The 6,708-nt window shown below is 45.0% G+C and overlaps 1 pseudogene; it reads left to right on the forward strand.

The window, feature by feature from the left end:
• Nucleotides 1-4,615: 4,615 nt before the first annotated feature.
• On the forward strand, nucleotides 4,616-5,118 carry LOC145713691 (proteasome maturation protein pseudogene; annotated as a pseudogene).
• The last annotated feature ends 1,590 nt before the right edge of the window (nucleotides 5,119-6,708 follow it).

The raw sequence follows: 6,708 nt of genomic DNA on the forward strand, positions 1-6,708 counted from the left end.
CAGAAAGCCTCACGACGTGAATACCAAACTTTTTCACGCCCTCTTGCTGCATGTGCGACCTCATCGGCCTCAAGATCCAAACCCATTTTGAGGGGGCGGGGGTAGAGGGCCTGGTGTTGCGCTCTGCGAGGGAACCTCGAGACCATTGGTGCTGACGGCCGGATGATCTAAGAGATGACCATCAGCTCCTGGAGGTCTTACTTCGATCACTCACAGCTTACTAACTGACTCCACATCCTGCCTGCTGCCTGCTAGCGAGCTTGCATTAGAGTCGTCGTGGCATTTCGTAAGTCCTGGCGAGCCCCGGTTTCAGCTAGGACCAAGCCAGGTAGGGCAGGAGTATGGGCTGGGGACCCTTCTTAATGTAGCCCTAGGCTGGGCACCACCGTCTCAGAGCGAATCATCTGTTTTCGACTCCTGCACGAGCTATGACTGACGCTAGACTCGAGGGAATGACTCTCACTCTGTGACCATCGGTTGGGTTTCAGCCAGGCATTTGTCCCGTTTTATAAAGCGTTCAGGAAAAAGACTGATACCGTGTGCAATATCATGGTCATGGGTGGTCACCGGTATGAGGGGAAATAGTCACCGTGTGCAGTGCTGAGATCACACTCCTAAAAGCAGATGGCTCATTAGGACCCTAAATGTGTCTGGTGAAGGAAACAAAGATTCTGATCCTCAGAATCATAGGGGGGAAAAGACCCGTGGTACTCCCATGGCACACACCCTTATGAGAAGCACACTGAATGCTCTATCCCCACCCCTCTTAAAGAGCCAAAGGGCACCATCACTCCAGCGGACAATTGTAAAATGGACCAATGAACACTCTAGGTTCTATTTAGTGCCACAGCTGGTCGACATGCCAAGAGGTTAATTCAAACTCATTTTAAGCCCAGAGTCTCTAGACCAAATAAGACAATAATTGCCATAAGAAAGGTCCCTCTATGTGATGATATTGGTTTGAGGCTTTCTAGAGGAATAAACTTATAAACATGACCAGGGTAGAGAGGATTCCCCCAACACGAGGTATATCCAATAACCACCTAAACAAAAAATGAAATCAAAAATCTTTTCATACAGGCTGAGGAAAGAGAAACTGAAACAGAGGCCTGAAATTTGACTCAATCATAAATCCAAATTTTACCAAAATAACATATGCAACACAAAAATAATAGGGTTCTTATTGGCTTTTGCACTCGAAAACATACATTCTAAATTAACATCTGCTGAAATGCACCAATTGGCAAACTTTCGTGGCCTAACTGGTGCTGGGGCCCAAATTACAATTATACCTGGGGATCTCTACATGCTTAGGGGAATTACCAAATATGAAATAAAGGACAAAGAGGTATGCCTCACTTTAACCATCAGAACTACCATCTTGGCTAAATTGCCCGTGGTCATCCATGCCCATAGTGGGCATAGCCACTCTGACCCAATGAGTAATAAACCAAAATAAAATTAAATATTTCATAGTTACAATTGGCTTGATAAAAATGAAATCACATGGACCTCTTCCCTGCTGTTTAAAATTCGTTAATCATACCCAGGAGCCCAAACTGGCCAATGCTCAGGCCTGATTAAAATGAATAGTGCCCAACAGTGGATTGCTTCAACCTTAACTACATGGCACCCCTGATTGAGGCCCCTCCAAAGTTACAGGGAGCACAGTTCACAAGACTGCCCTCACTTCTGACACCAATTATAAGTTTAAGCATTCTTGCGATCACACTAGGCTTCAGTAATTCACTAGAAGAATCCATAGAGTGGTACCTGGCTGGCTGAGTCAATAGAACATGGGACTCCTGATCTCAGGGTAGTGAGTTCAAGCCCCATGTCTGGTGTGGAGCTTGCCTAAAATTAAAAAAAAAAAAAAATCTTTGGGGCACCCGGTTGGCTGGAACATGCAACTCTTGATCCCGGGGTCATGAGTTTGAGCCCCACGTTGGGTGTAGAGATTACTTTAAAAAATAAATAAATAGGGGAGCCTGTGTGGCTCAATGAGTTAAGCGTCTGACTTCAGCTCAGGTCATGATCTCACGGTCTGTGAGTTCGAGCCCCGCGTAGGGCTCTGCGCTGACAGTTCGGGGCCTGCAGCCTGCTTCGGATTCTGTGTCTCCCTCTCTCTCTGCCCCTCCCCTGCTCACGCTCTGTCTCTCTCTCTCTCAAAAATAAACATTAGAAAATAAATAAATAAATAAATAAACTTTGAAAACAAGAACTCATAGGGATAACTAAATGCTGTTATACTCACAGTTATAGTTTGTTACACTGAAAGAATATACAGACTAAAACCAGCCAAGGGAAGAGATACGCAAGGCAAAGTCTAAGAAAGCTCCAAATGTGGAGCTTCCGGTTGTCCTCTCTCCACAGAGTCACGGACAGTACTACTTTCCTGGCATCCAGAACGTGCCAATACACATGGGCTATTGCCAATCAGGGGAGCTCACCTGAGCCTTGGGTCCAGAGTCTTTGTTGGGGCTTGACCACACAAAGCTGGTCGGCCATCCGTGTGGCTGACCTCAATATCCAGCCCCTCCAGAGGTCAGTTGATACTCTGTGACACAAAGCCGTCACCCTAAATTGCGTTGTTGGTACAGCCCAAGGCCCCAAGGCAAACAAAGATATTCCCGTTAGGCATGCCACTTCAAGGGCTTAGACACCACCTGTAAGAAGCCAAGGGCGAAGGCTGGACCTGCCTTTGGACACGGTTAAATTCTTTCCTATACGCTTGCCACATACACACCCAATATTATTGAAATTATTGACTCCATGCAACCCACAACTGGAAACATCTTTGGCTATTGTAGATTTGCTGAATATGTTCTGTTCAGGGCTTTTTTCAATAGTCTCTCCGCTGAAGTTTGCCCTCATCGTCAAAGAGACATAGTAGGCCTTTACCCAGCTACACACAGAGTATCTCAACAGCCCTACCATTGCACACCACCTTTGCAGCCATCCAACTTTCCCTAAGAGCAGAGGTATGATATCACACTGATGACATCATCTCCAAAGAGATGCATTTGACACACTCAATCAGGGTATTCAAATAACGGAATCGTTTGGTCAGCCAAGGGCCACTCCATTGCTGATACTGTTAGGAAACAACTACTGACATTCTCAGCACCTACGTCATTAAAACAACCCAAACATCTTTCAGACACGTTTGGGTTCTGGAGGCAACATATTCCTTGTTTAAAAATTTTTTACTTCAGCCCACTTTATGCTGTTACTTACAAATCAGCTCATCTTGAATGGGGCTCCCTCCAACAAGGCTCTACAAAACAACAGGCACTCCCATTCGTGTCCTTCACTGTAGTGGCTTTAGCAACCTCCTCTCATGCCTTCTAGAGTCTCTGGACCACCTATGATGGCTTATAAGTTGTCTGTGCAGAAGAACCTGGTTTTTCTGTAGTACAAAACAACTTTTCTTCTCGGCCCCATGCTACACGTCATTGGAGCAACAAATGCTAGCTCTATACTGGGCCCTTCTGAAGACGGAAACTCTCACGGGTGACTCAGTATTCTTTTGATCGTGGAGGCAACACCCCTTCTTATGAAACGAAAATGATACTTCCATGATACTTACAAACCTGGCCTCTGGTATATCTCACCTCTAAGAAGGGGGCCCTCCCCTTCCTCAGTGTTCTTAACAGATACGATGGTGCCGAAAAATAGTATCCCTCTCTTATGCTCAATGACCACATGGGGAGCCCCTTGAGTTCAACTGAGTGATCAGAAAAGGGAGTTTGTACCCTTTACATTCAGCAGTGCTGCTGGACAGCTGCTGTCTGTCATCTAACCTGGATGTCCCTAATCAAAGAGAGGACGCCACTGTCAGCAAAATGAGCCAAACTTCAGGCCATCATCTTAGCACTAGACAATACCTGGCCAACAATCGGTCGCATACGCACATTTTTACAGACTCTTGTGCTATTTCCACTGATCTGGCCCTCTGGTCTGACCAGTGGCAACAATTCCTTATCCAAGGTTGCTCCCCTTGGGGTAAGGAACACCGGGAATGTATTGCCTCACAGATACCCAAAATATAAACCAAGGTCACACTTCTCTCTGCGTGCATTTAATGCCACAATACAAGGTCTCAGCCAGGCACTCCTTATTCTCTTCAGAGTTCCAGACATCACTGATGGTGAACAAGGCATTCATGTCACTTCGTAAAATACACAATGCTGGGCTCTTGAACAAGGTATCCAGTGGAACATTCCCTTCCCTTAAACTGGTTGCAGGCTGCAGCCCTCATAAAGCATCATAACGGCTTTCTTAAACACATTCAAATTCAAATAAATGAAATAAGGTACAACTGAGTCATCTGTGAAACATCAAAGGTGAATTGCAATAAAGAGGCTGACTCTGGGGCGCCTGGGTGGCGCAGTCGGTTAAGCGTCCGACTTCAGCCAGGTCACGATCTCGCGGTCTGTGAGTTCGAGCCCCGCGTCAGGCTCTGGGCTGATGGCTCGGAGCCTGGAGCCTGTTTCCGATTCTGTGTCTCCCTCTCTCTCTGCCCCTCCCCCGTTCATGCTCTGTCTCTCTCTGTCCCAAAAATAAATAAAAAACGTTGAAAAAAAATTAAAAAAAAAAAAAAAAAAAAAAAAAAGAGGCTGACTCCAAGTGAGCAGTGGGGCCGGCTAATGATAACAGGGCGGAGAGACTGTTCACAGAGCAAGTTGAAGATGAATGTCAAAGGTCTCGGATCACAGCTAAAGGACAGCATTCCAGTTACTGAACTTTGAGCAAGTGGACCTTTATGAAAGTCATGATCTTCTTCGAAAAGGTCTTCCTTGTGTGAAGAATGAACTTTTGCCTAGTCATCCTCTTGAAATTTCAGAAAAAAAATTCCAGCTCAACCAAGATAAAATGAATTCTTCCATACTGAGAAACATCCAGGGTCTGTTTGTTCCACTAAAATTACAAATGGAATTCAAGGCAGTACAGCGGGTTCAGCGTCTTCCATTTCCTCCAAGCTCTAACCTTTCACTGGATACTTTGAGGGGTAATGATCAGACTATTGCATTTGAACATATTCTTAATGAGCCATCACAAAGTGAACTAATGGGAGAACCGAACTTGATGGTGGAATATAAGCTGGGTTTGCCATAATCTGGGGTGCTGTTCACGAAAATACAGAGGCTACACCTTGTTCATAGTCATCTTTTTACTCTAATTTGATGTACACGACATTAAACGTACTGAAACGAGAATTTTGCCTAAAGAGTGTCTGTCATCATTTGAAATTATTCGGGTCTTTGGTTTATTGCCATGTGACAATTGAAGGCACTAAAGGGAGATGTTAAAACTCCCAATTTATATGAAAAGAGTAGCCTTCTACGCCTTTTTTTTTTTTTAACGTTTATTTATTTTTGAGACAGAGAGAGACAGAGCATGAACGGGGGAGGGCCAGAGAGAGAGGGAGACACAGAATCTGAAACAGGCTCCAGGCTCTGAGCTGTCAGCACAGAGCCCGACGCGGGGCTCGAACTCACGGACCGCGAGATCGTGACCTGAGCCGAAGTCGGACGCTTAACTGACTGAGCCACCCAGGCGCCCCCCTTCTACGCCTTTTTAAAAAATTGTTGTTAATGAGAATTTGAAAACTGTCTACAGGTCTACAATGCAACCTATTTCTGGGTATTCTATAAATTTAATTTTGAAACCATCATCAGCATTTGAGTCTTCAACCTTCCTAGTAATGGCTTTCAGAATAAACACCTGTAATTGATTTTAGTGGCAACACTTCAAATTAAGTACAAAGCCAGGTATTTATATCTTACCTTGTTTCAGTATAGCTCAGTAATAGTCACAAGAATAATATTGGCTGTATTGATGCTATTTTAGAATTATAGCTATTCTTTGATTCTTTCAGGTTGAAAAGTATAAGTTGGAAGGTTTTGATTTTGGTCTTGTTTTAAAGTGAAAAATTAAATAAAGCAACTAGGATATGTCGATTTAAAACAAAACAACAACAACAACAAAAAAGAGTCTGGGGCACCTGGGTGGCTCCGTCAGTTGAGCGTCCGACTTCGGCTCAGGTCATGATCTCGCAGTCTGTGAGTTCGAGCCCCACGTCGGGCTCGGACGTGCCCATGGCTCGGAGCCTGGAGCCTGTTAAAAAAAAAAAAAAAGACTCTGACTCCATTTTTTTGCTTGCTGACATCTTTGAAGCCTCGCTCCTCCTCTGCCTTTTGTCCCACATTTGAGCAAGCCCATAAGGAAGCCTGGGTAATCCCTCCCTTTGTGCCGACAGGGTAGATCGAACCACCAGAACCTCAGCCCGTGCATAGGAACCCTCACCCCTACCCCAGGCCCCAATCTCAATAAAACCAAAGCCACTAGCGTCTTCCTTCATTCAAGCTAAATGGACCAGCTTGGGAGCCTGCCCCGTTGCCCCCAAAGAGCCTCATGGTAGCTTTTCCATACCACCTTTGGTGCATGAATGGGATCATCGGCCTCAATTTCAAAACCAATCTGGGACAAAGAGCTAATCCCACCCTCTCCGGGGCACACGCAAAACAGAGATTCTACCAATTAATAACTAATGTAAGACATACCATCACATTTCTGATGAAAACTAACCCCACCTCCAGGAGAAATCAACTTTTAGTCATAAGAGTACCCATTGAAGGAACAAGACATTTTAGAAGCTTATATAACATGTCACATATCTCCCCCACTCCCACTTAGCTACAAATT

Source organism: Panthera onca, chromosome X, assembly GCF_046562875.1.
Source record: "Panthera onca isolate mPanOnc1 chromosome X, mPanOnc1 haplotype 2, whole genome shotgun sequence".
NCBI classification, from domain to species: domain Eukaryota; kingdom Metazoa; phylum Chordata; class Mammalia; order Carnivora; family Felidae; genus Panthera; species Panthera onca.